General features: G+C 36.2%; 1 long non-coding RNA gene across 1 annotated transcript; it reads right to left on the bottom strand.

Annotated features, from left to right (window-relative positions):
- Window positions 1-11,013: 11,013 nt before the first annotated feature.
- LOC140851790 (uncharacterized) lies at window positions 11,014-12,052 on the bottom strand. The gene is made up of 3 exons (XR_012134547.1): window positions 11,859-12,052; window positions 11,673-11,762; window positions 11,014-11,177 (listed from the first exon to the last, which is right to left on the bottom strand). It is a non-coding gene; the product is annotated as an uncharacterized lncRNA (long non-coding RNA).
- Between the last annotated feature and the right edge of the window lie 808 nt (window positions 12,053-12,860).

A 12,860-nucleotide genomic window follows, 5' to 3' on the forward strand; every position in this document is an offset into this window, starting at 1 on the left:
AGAGCATATAAGTAGAGTTCCATATGCTTCAGTAGTAGGTTCTATTATGTACGTCATAACATGTACAAGACCAGATGTGGCATACTCATTAGGAGTAGTGAGTAGATATCAGTCTGATCCAGAAAAAAATCACTAGAAGGTCGTAAAGACCATTCTTATGTATTTAAGAAATACTAAGGACCAGTGGCTTGTATATGGTGAAACTGACTTGAAACTTGTGGGATTCACTAACTCCAGCTTTCAGTCAGACCATGCTGATAGTAAGAGTGTGTCAGATTATATTTTTATTCTAAATAATGGAGCAATCTGTTGAAAAAATTTCAAGCAGAATACTGTGGCAGACTCTATTTATGAAGCGGAGTATATCGCAGCATCTGATGCTGCGAAGGAAGCTGTATAGTTGAGGATGTTCATCGACGATTGGAGTGGCACCCTCTATTGATGGCCCTGTCTTGTTATACTGCGATAATACTGAAGCCATTACTCAAGCGAAGGAGTCGAGATCCCATCAGCACACCAAACATATTCTACGCTATTATCACCGTATCCAGGAGATCGTGGATCGAGGTGATGTCGACCTTTAGAAGATCGACGGGAGGGAGAATCTGGCCGATCCATTTGCTTAAGCTCTCAGAATCAAAGAGTTTGATGACCACAAATTGAAGATCGATATACAATACTATATCGATTGGCTTTAGTCCAAGTGGGACTTATTGAAAAATATTCCCAAAGTCAATCGTTAGACGATCGTGCTCATCTCAAATATATATTTTTCATATCAAAGATCCTAATGTAGTAGTCTAAGATTAGATCTTATACATCTGGTTAGGATTAAATTATTTAATCTATTATTTTTACTGCACAAAATTAAAAAATTGCATGTACTGCACTATCACAAATTTTCTTCACCCAATTCACACCCCTCCCCAAACCTGGATTACAATCTTTTAGGGCAACAATAATAAAAGTTAAATATAATAATGATATATCAATTATTTTGAAATCTATAAAGATGTTTTATTTCTATCCACCTGATATTTTGCAATATATTAATTCATATATAATACACCATCAATTAGGAAATGAAGTGGATATATAGGTGTGGCATGGCTATTTTTAGTATAGAATATTGATCAATAATTGTTATCACAGCAACAAAGTCCATGCTGCGATGCCAAACATTGTCCTTCTCGATATCCCCAGTCAATGCATGTCCCATTGCATCTTGGGATCTCCCCTCCGCATAGTCCAAGACAAATATCTGCTTTTGCTGTGACAAGAAAATAATTTTGGAATTAGCATACACATTTACATTTGCATGCTCAAATATTTAGAAAATCCAAGTATAACTAAGGTGTGCTACATGAATATTAAATAAAAGAGAATGAGGAGTTTAGCAGCATTCATGTCCATATATTCTTCCTATTTTATACATTAAAATAGAAAAAGATATGTACCATAAGTGAAGAACATAGCAAGAACTATGATGGCTATGAAAATTTTATTGGCATTGGAAGAGAAAGAAGAAGCCATGCTGAATTTCTTAATCTAGTTTGAGAGTATGCACTAGGGGTTCAAATTTATATTTGTCCAAGATATTTTTTTTGTTGAGTAATAACACTTGTCTCAAGGGGGTTTTGTTTCCTTTAATTGCCATTACACACTATTTATTGGTTATTTTCATAGGAGTTTCTTATATCCTAATCGAATGGTAACTTTTTGTTTTGTTCCGTTTCTTCATGGCATCTTAATTAATATTGGTAGATTGAGTAACTTGGTAGCCATTATTCTGTAACAGTTTAAGAATAATAGGACCCATTAAATCTTTTGATAAGCACTCTTTCAAATGTTGAATAAAGAGGAATAGGGAGAAGGGAAAAGTCAACATGAAAATTTTAATTCCATCGATATAATAAGAAGACATAATTTAATCTTTTTTTGTTATCTTGGCCTCTTGAATATCCATTGTTTACTACTCGTGATGTAAATTGTTTTGGCAAAATGTAAAGACTTTAAAGATTATAAGTATTTTTGTTGAAGACTATTCTTGAAAAAACATATACTCAAATGGTATGGACAACTTAATCCTCTTTATGGCGATGTCTTGGTTTACACTAGTGCTATATTTTAAATGCTGTAATTTAAGATAGAGGATATATATCATGGCTAAGGTAGTGAGGCATGAGCCTGCTTGCCTTTTGATGAACCAAACCTCAATTCTAAGTACTTTCACCATGTCTCACTGAGTGAAACCTTTTTTGATTGGATCATATAAAGCAAGAAACATTCATTCCACCAACCTTTTATCTATACCATCAGCTAACAAATATTTTTTTAAATAACATGAGAACTATCAATTTGCCTCTAGTTAGAAATGGTGAGCATGCCTTTGATAGAAGTTGTACAATCATGAGCACTGATTGCAACAAAAAATGTGAATATTAATATTCAAAACCTTTGCATTATGAATGAAACAATTAAAAGCACTAACACTTGAAATACTTATACTAATTTAGCTAGATTTGATACCACAAATCTCTCAGAAATTGCTCATAAACTTGATTTCTATAGCTATGTGTTGGTGTAGAATTCCGACCACCATCGGGAAAGCTGGAGTGGGTGTAGTGGATCTCTCATCAGTGAGACCTGCAAGAAAAGTACTAGTAGGAGGTGGCTCTAACATAGACTCTCTGATGCTCAAGTCAGTATTTTGCCAACAAAAATGAAGTACACAGGAGTCAATTAAGAGTTAGAAGCATATCGGGAGGATCCAATTTATAGATGGATGATAATGGAGCTATAACTAATTGGTAGTGGGCCATTCAAGCCATTCTAACTTTATTTTGGGTGGTGAGTGGGTGGTTACAACTACCTGATCATGGCCAGCTATAATTTGAAGATTTCTTGGATCATGGCTTGCTATAATTTGATAACCACCTGAATCATTGTACCGCAGCTACCCACCTTTACTGTTAAGAATGCCAATGCACGAAGGTCAGGAGCTGTCGAGCCATGGGGCTAATTATCTAGGTTGGATTTATGTTTCAGAATTGAGGTCGGCCAGACTGAGCTTAGAAGCTATTAGCTGGTTGGATTTATGCTTCAGGCCCCGAAATCAGATAGCTCGAGCTAGGAATTGGATGAGTCTTGGATACCATAGCTCGAAGGACACATGACAAGTCTTTCCTACTCATAAAGTTGTCTGAGCTCCATGTTTGAGGTCAGACAGTGATAGAAGTCATTGCTACTTGAAAATGGACTGTCACCAAGCTTAAACTGAAAGTCGGATCATGCCAAACTTAGGAGCAAGCCTTTGATGTCGATCAGAGATTGGGCATCAGTTCAGTGTTGCATTTTGGACTCAACTACACTGGATGCTAGATGGTGCTTCTAAGAGCTCGATGATGATCGACCCACAAGACTTAGGTGAGAACCATTTTTCCCCCAACATATATCCCACCTTCACTGGCCTAGCTGAAGTAGCAGTGAGCGTCGATCAATTCAATCTACTGGTCCAATAGATGAAAAAATTTGATGGAGGTAGTGTAGGTGATACAGCAACCCAACCACGCATTGTGTGATGCACCACCACAAGAGCAGCCACAGGTCTCCCCGCAGAGTCTTGAGCAGGAGAGATAGACCTACCACAGTCAGCTCAAAAGTCTAAAGCAGAGGAAGCAGTGATCCCCAAGTCCCGCTCTAGACATGATTCCACTCCAGATCGATCCTCTTCGCAAGGTTCCAAGGCCTACACCACCAGAGAAGTAGACATTGATCGAAAGCTATGAGAAATGAACCAGCAATAGAAGCACTCCACTCCATAACCAGACCTTGGTGCAGAGTAATGGATTCAACACCGATCCACTGTTTAGTGCCAGGATTATATAAGAGTCATTATCTAGTCCTTTCAAGCTATTGCAGTTGGAGAATTATGACGAGATGATCGATCCCATCGATCATCTAGAGTCCTTCAAGGTAGTGATGCTGCTCCATGGAGCATTCGATGTGATTCTTGTGCCCGCAGTACTCAAGTTTGAAATCAGGCACCATCCATTCCTTTGGCCAGCTAGGAAGGTCATTCATTGTTCACTTCATAAGCTATCCAAAATAGCAGTGGGGATTAAACTCCACCATCAACATCAAGCAAATGGAGGGAGAGTTCATCAGATCCAATATGAACCGCTTCAATATAGCCACACTCAAAGCCTGAAACTTGGATCAATCGATTGCCATGACCACTCTGAAGAGAAAACTTTAGAAGTAATCTCCTATTTTCATTAGAGAAGATCTACACTCGAGTCTCCACTAAAATATTGCCTCGAGCAAAGAAATATGAATGCATAGAGGAGGCTTTTGAGCAACATGATGTTGATGCCACTGAAGAGCGAAAGCATGGTGAGACTAGTAGCTCTCTCCTATACGAGTGGACCATAGAAAAAGTTGGCAGCACTTCAAGATACCACTTTGGCATTGAAGATCCAAACCTCCCCTTGAAATCATTTTGGGATTTCATGATTTCATGCATGCAAAATTCAAAACATATGCACAGCAAAAATTTAAAAATTTAAATTAAAACTATTTTAATCTAAGCATGCATGATATCAAATCTTAAAATCATATAACTGGATCTACATATGTGAGATAGGATTCAAATATAAAAATCAAATAAAAGAAAATAAAGAAGATCTTATCTTCATACCTTTGTGCAGGTCAATCTACACCATGAACCGATGATCGTGGATATCTTCGAAGGTCCCTTGAAGTTGCACAAGCATCCGACCTCTACAGATATCCACATGAGATCTTGATCTGATCAAAAGCTTCTTGATCTCATCAGGGTGCTAGCTGCTTTGCAGAGATCACATCTTGATGGTCAAAGAAGGCTCTTATTTTCTCTCAAGAATCTCTTAGAGAAGAACAAGAATAATGGAGAATATAGATCTCTACACTAGAGATCATGAGAAGAACGTTCTCTTCTCTTTCTTCTTAAAATGCAGAGACAAGATCTCTACACTGGAGATCTAGAGAATGAATGTCCAACTCTTGGATAAAGGGAGAGAAAAATCTATATCCAACTCTTGGGCAACTATGAAGAAGAAGACATATCCAACTCTCGGACAAAAGAGAGAAAAAAAGCCATGCCCAACTCTTGGACAAAGAGGGAAAGAGAGAAAGAGACCTTAAGAACCAACCTTTAGTTGTAAGAAAGAAGGGATGCTCCCAACAACTCATGCCTCCCCATGCGCACGCCCTTTATTTTTCTCTCCTTTCTTCACGCCAATGTTTCTCCAAATTCACCGTGTGATATGATAAGAGGCGGCCCCTTTTATCCCTAAAAACTAGGGTTAGTTAGGGTTTGTTGAAATCCTTAAAAGAGAAGGACTCCTCTCTTGCTGCCCCATGCTTTGTTTTAATGTTGATTCTTCATTTTTTTTTTCACACCTCAGAGCTCTTTTTCACCATGAGACATCACCTAAGAGGCACCCCGTATTATCCCTAACAATTAGGGATTAGTTAGGATAGGGTTTGTTAAGAGTCTTTGGTAGAGGACTCCCATTATTGCACCTCATACTTATTGGTGCCAACCCTCTTTGCGCCCCTTAATTCTATAGTAAAAAACATCTTGGGCATCCCATGTGTGAAGCATGGATAAGGTGAGAGTCCCAATTTAATAGGACTCTAGTTTTCTATTTTAATTCCAACCTGATTCAAATCTGATTTGAATCCAGTTTGAGTCAAACCTAATTAAAAATTAAGTCCAAATCCTATTTAGAAAAAAAATTCAAATTAAACTAAATCCAATTAGATCCAATATGATTTAATTCAGCTCATATTTGATTAAATAAAATAAATAGTAACTTTTATAAATTAGTCCTCCTGTAACTTTTATATGTTGTCCAATCATCAATCAAATTGATAATAGAATTCTATTGTGATTCAAAATCACTATTTGACATCCGGATCAGTCAAGACCTCTTTGTGTGTGACCCCATAGATTCTATTATATTTGGTAGTGAGATATATTATGATTTCTATCACAATATTATCAAAACTTCGTTCAATTGGTTGGAACCATTCCAACTCTAACCATCAAGGATCATCGATCATCAAGATGACACTCTGTGGGTCTCATAATTCATCAGTGATATTTAGCAGTATATAGTGACAATCCAGTAGAATAAAAGTTGATGAACCTCTAGGTATAGTTATCATGTGATTTAGTCTCTCTATCATGAGTCCTGACTAGATGACAGATCATGGATAAATCATCAAACCTCAATATTGTCATATGATAGATTCAATTAGCTCGAGTCCATTTGTGATTCGCATGAACTCTTTTTCATCAATCCCAATGCTATAGCTATAGACTTTAAGGACTCAGCTTCTCAAATTCATAGGACTACTCTCCTCTGTTAGCATCGATAGATTCCATCTAGATACATACCTTGCTCCTATAGTAGATCAACTATCGCCAACATCCATTATATGGACTCATTGAGATCATATTTATGTGTAGTCAAACTCTAACAACCTCACTGTGAGCAGTTGTGGCACCGTAGGTCAAAGGACCAGTCACACAACTGCAGCATCGAGAAAGTCGCTAATGAGTGAGTAGACACCCATGTGACTTCTCGTATTGGTCACGCTCAGTGCTAGTTATTCTTTAACAACCACCTACACTTTTCTTCCAGTATCTATACATCGCAGACTGGAGACTCATCTGTCTGAAGGAAGCAATCTATGCACCACTCTGTCCGGATCTATCACCATCCCCATGATCATCCTATGACCAAGAGCAATTTAGAAATGAACCATCAATGAATGTCTTCAATTCTTAACACTTTGAGAATATGTGTCATCATCTTGTTAATTCCTTAGACGATTCATAGACACATACAATATGAATGATTATAAAACTATCCATTAAGTATAAAATAATATCCTAGAAATATAATATGCGTCAGCCAAGATTGACTTCTAGGGCATACATCTAATAATCTTCCACTTGCACTAAAGTCAATCTGCCATATACCAGGCCCCATCTTCTCAAGACAAACTTCAATCTTTGATTGGCTAAGTGACTTAACTAGTGGGTTTACCATATCTTATGTAAAGTATACTCTTTGCACCTCCATGTATTTCTACTTGTGATAGTCGCATGTACTACTGCTCATGTGCATGGATTTCTAGTGGGACCTTGGCTCCTTAGTGAGAGCTATGGGACTTTGTCTTTGCAGTATAATGTTATATTATCTGATGGTATAACATCCAGTTCTACAACCAACATTAGAATCAGAATGCATCTTACACATCTAAGCATACTTAGTTTCTATTGATCGGTTGCTTGGAATCCTTCCAATATACCGAATCAATATTGTACAAGAATATATCTTGATGTAGATATTCTATCATCAGTATCCATATATCCTCCCACTCCTAACTTTGATCCTTTTCCAAAGATCAAGAATAAATTCTTAGTACTTCCCAAGTACCTAAGGATGTTTTCACAGCAATCCAGTATTTCTAGCCTGGATTCAATTGATATCTGCTCGTGATGCTCATAGTAATAGCTATATCAGATCAAGTATATAGCATAGCATACTTCTATGCCCAAGAGGATAGTAGACCCCTCTCAAAGGTTTCTATATTGAACCCTTTTAGCATCTTCTTAATATACTTTTCTGTGAAAGCCCAAGCATCCACTTGGATCTATCTCTATAGACCTTTATATTCTTAGAATATAGGATGCTTCCCATAGATCTTTTATGAAAAATTTTATATACAACCATATTTTAACCGATGTTAGTATGGGGCACTCCCAATCAAGAGGATATCACCCACGTACATTACAAAAACTTGACAGCACTCCCACTGATCTTTTTGTGAACACATAACTCCTTATTTCTAATTAAATAATTTGATCACATCATCGAAATGAATTTTCCAACTCTGAGATTCTTGCAGATTTTATGATCTCTATCATAAGAAGTGAAATCCATAGGCTACTCCATAAGATATCTTCCAAAGTTATCCAATCAGAAAAGCTTTTCAAATTCTTTTCTCAGAGTCAATATCTAACATTGCCTCATTACAGATGTTAGGATCATCTCTATATTCCCAATCTCCCAAGATAAACACTTTCTCTATTTCCTCTATAAGCATACCTAGGTATCATTGGAGAGCATGGAAGATCCTATAAAATCTATGAGGTGGAAGAGGTACTACATGTACTAACTCATTATGAACAGGTTCTTTAGGTCCTATGACACATTGCTCTTCAGAGACTCTCTTTTTGAGCTCAACTGTTCTCCCACTGCTTCACCTTGGATAAGCCATTTTCTAAGAAGGTAGCTTGATCGGTCACAATCATATTTAATTCTTTAGAAAGGAAAATAGTATCTCAAACTTTTATAGGATATCCTATGAAATGAGCTCTATAGACCCAGCCTCTAACATATTTGCCTGCTGTACTTGACATAGGTTGGACATCCTCATATCTTGAGATAACCAAGACTCGATTTCTTATCATGTCATATCCCATATGGTGTGGTAAGAATGGATTTAGAGGGATCCCTATTCAATATATAAATTTTAAAAATAAAGCATATCCCTAAAAAAATAATGATAAATCGATAAAGTCCATCATAGATTGTTAGATGTATATCCTAGAAGCCAATATGGCTGATACATTATAATAAATCTAGGATACAATTTTATGCTTAATACATTGATATGATCAATAAAAAGATAAGTTTATTTTTTATTCTAGTGTGATGTGTCCTTGAATCATCCATAGAATTAACATTTTGATACATATTCTCAAAGTGTTGAGAATTTGAGACATGTATTTAATTCCTAAATACTTTCGATTATAGGATCATCATGAGGATAGTGATAGATTCGAATAGACTGACGCATAAATCACTTCCTTCGAGATATATGAGTCTTTAGTCTACAGTGTAGAGACACTGGATGATAAGTGTGGGTAGTTCTTAGAGAACAACTAGTACTGAGCATGACTATACGAGAGATCACTTCGATTTCTATTCGATCATCAGTGATTATCTCGATGCTGTTGTTGTGTGAATGGTCTTTTGATTTGAGATAGCACTACTGCTCGCAGTGAGGTTGCTAGAGTTTGATTGGCATATAAATATTGATCTCAATGAACCATTGTAGTGATGTTGACAACAGTTGATCCATTATAGGAGTAGGGTGCGCATCAAGATGGGATCTATCAATCTTGAAAGATAGGAATAGTCCTATAGAATTTTGAGAGGCTAAGTCTGAGAGTCTGTGGCTACAGTAGTATAATTGATGAAAAAGAGTTTCCATAGAGATCACATTTAGACTTGAGCCGATCGAATCTATCATATGACTGATATTGAGGTTTGACGATTTATCCATAACTTGCCATCTAGTCAGGACTCACGATAGAGGGACTGGATCACATGTTAACTATACCTAGATGTTCTTTTCAATTCTATTAGGTTGCCACTATATACTGTTTGGTGTCATTGGTGGATTGTGAGAGCTCACTAGGATTATTTTGGATCAACAATCTTTGATGAGTTGAGTGAAATTGTTCCAAACCATTGAAAAGAGTTTCAATGATACTTTGATAGAGATTATTGTATATCTCACTATCAGATAGAATTAAATTTATGGGATCACATAACAAAGGGATGAGGCCTAGAATAAGCAATTGAGCTTATGAAGTTTCAATTGGATTTAAAAAAATCTGATTGGGATCAAGATAATCTTGCTAGCACATGATTGGACCTAATTTTTTCTTTATATTTGGATCTCTTATTTGATAAGATAATTCAAACTTAATTACCTACTAATAATCTAAATGAAATAGATTCATTGGCTCCAATTGTTGGGTGCCTAAGATTTTGGATCAAATAAATTAAGGGTGCAAGTCAATTAATTTCCTTGATAGTTTATTTTTGGGACGCCACTTGATTTGATCAAGTTGGGCATGTCCAATGATTAGAGGGCATATGGATCTCTATTGGGGTGTCCCTTGGGTGAAAAGAGAGTATGATTTAGTGGGTGCAAGGGCTCCAAGAGTTGGCACCTAATGGGTTTTCAAAAGGAAGTTGTATAACTTAAGTTATTAGGAAACCTAAAATAAGTAAGACTTGTATTATGTGATTGAATAGGATTCAATCCTTATACCTATTTAAAGTGACCTCCCCTAAGGTCCCAAGACAATCCAAACCAGTAGCCCATGCCCACCAAAGAGAACCCCCATGCTCCTCCCTCTCTCTTCTCCCTTTGGCATCCACACATCCTTCTTGTTGGGCATCCCTATTCTTCTCCACATCCAAAGCTTTGGGCATCCACCTTGGTGCTAGTTCCTGGTCCTTGGTAGTAGCACAAGCAACAATTGAAAGGCAAGAGAAAAAGAGAAGAAGAAGATCAAAGAAAGAGATCAAGTGTTGATCGCGATCCAAGATTCATTCAGATTTAGTAGGGTAAATTTTTTTAGAAAAGAAAATTCAATCTTAAGAGGACCATTCCAGACTGATCCTGATTGGATACCCATAGAAGTCAGACACTTATGCAGCTAAGAAAAAATTCTTTTCTTTCAGATACAGATTTGAAGAAAGTAATTGTGAAACAGGTATGTAATTTGATCACATGTTAAATTTCAGCATATGTTCAATTTCAGCATGTGAACTATATCCTAGTGGTTTATGTTTTTATTGTTGGAAAAGGTGCAAGGTTTCATGCATAAATTTCAAAATAATTTTGAAATATAACGTAGTGAAATATGTAAATTAAATAATTTAATATATAAATACATGTAATCAGATTACTAAACCCTACAATTAAGACCTATAACATGTCATATTACATTTATAAATCAAAAAATAAAAACTTTGGTATTGATCAAATCAATACCTTAGATCTAAAACAGTTTTAGATCTGAAACCTAGATCACATCTACATAAAAGAAGAGATCAGATCTCTTACCTTCATGCGGTCGAGAACTCCGCAGTTGATTTTCTTTGTTGCCTTTGGAGCCGTACATGCGTCCGACCTCTACAGGTGATCCACATGAGGCTGCAACAAAATCGGAGGTTCGTCGAACGAAGATCTGCTCGAAGTGCTAGCTTCTTGTAGATCCCTCTGGATGGTTAATCTAAAAAATATTCTTCGGATCTCTTGGACATTCCAAGAAATGAAGAATATGAGAAGAAACAAGGGAGAAGTCAAACCTTTTGACCTTCCTAAAATCAGAAATAATATGTAAAAGAAAAGGGTCCTAAGAGAAGACAGATCTTCTCTTTCAGTACATCAACGATTGATGTCCTGAGAACATCTCTATGCTAGGACATGAGAAGACCTTCTTCTCTAGATATTTTTCTAACTTCTAGATCTTATGATATCTAATTTTTTTCATAGAAAAATCTCATGATTTATGGAAAAGAAGTGTTCTAAAAGAAACCTTAAGAGAAGACTTTCTTTTCTTCTACTTCTCTCATTAGAACATGATCAGATCATGTCCAAAATTAGATCACCATGCTCCAACTCATTGGAGCATGGATCTACCACACCATCCCTCTCTCTCTCTCAGATTTTTATCATATAAAAATATAAAATAAAGAGAAAATAAACTGAAAAGAAGAACAATAAGAGAAAAACATCTTCTCTCTTACCTTTTGTTTCTACAAGACATCAACTTTTGATCTCTTGATAGAAGACTCTTCTCCAAGGAATTTGATGCCTCAAACCACCCATTCCATCCTCTTTCTCTCTCAAATTTTGTCACAAAAAAAACACAAAAAATAAAGAGAGAATAATATGAAAGAAAAATAATGAGAGAAGATAATCTTTTCTCTTACCTTTCTCTCTACAAGATATCAACTTTTGATCTCTTGATTGAAGACTCTCCTCCAAGGATAATGGTGCCTCAAACCACCCATGCCATCCTCTTTCTTCTCTGCTATTTCCATCTAAAAACCATAAATTTTTGACTCTTATTTGATAGCATATGGGGCGGCAACTTTTTATATGGCAGATTAGGTCAAAAGACCTAATCAACAAGGAGTCCATGGGCGTCAACTCTTGGACGCCCCTCCCTTATAAATTTCATGGAATCAGGATAAGATGCTTAAAAGGGTGACCAAATGATAGGATGGGCTTGGGGAAAGTTGGTGCAAGAGGGGAGGGAAGAGTCCTTGTGAAGAGGGACTCTTTCAAAAAAAGAATAAGCCTAAACCACTTTCTATAATTAACCAAATCACTTTCCACATTGAATCAAATTAAATCTGATTCAAATCTCTAGAATAAGTGGTGTGAGATAACATTCCTTGGATGTGAATATCATAGAAAAATATCTGAAAATTAATTAATGGGCGTGGGCTTGAGATTTCTTAGGTGGCACAGGAGATGATATGGAATCCTAGTCTAACTAGGATTCTTATGTAGATTAGGTCAAACACTTTGAACCCAATCCAAATTAATTATAACCTAATTAATGGTGATCTTAATCTAACTAAAAGTCTAATTAAATTAGATTAAATCATATTTAATTCTGATTTAAATCCTAACTTAATTAGGAATTAGGTGCATACAAGTCCTAGTCGAACAGGGACTTGTTCTCCCTTGCAATTGGCTTATCCAATAAATCAATTAGACTTAATCTAATTAAATCTAAATTAATTCTAATTGAATTAAATTTAATTAGACTAGACCTCAGCCAAATTGCTCAATCAGATTGAGCCAATTAGCAATCCAATTGCTAATCGATCCTCCTGCAACACTTGCATTAGGTCAAACATCAATCACATTGATCGTTTAAGCTTAGAATGATTCTAAATCATCGATTAACCATCTGATTAAGT

The sequence above is a fragment of the Elaeis guineensis genome, chromosome 9, assembly GCF_000442705.2.
Source record: "Elaeis guineensis isolate ETL-2024a chromosome 9, EG11, whole genome shotgun sequence".
NCBI classification, from domain to species: Eukaryota; Viridiplantae; Streptophyta; class Magnoliopsida; order Arecales; family Arecaceae; genus Elaeis; species Elaeis guineensis.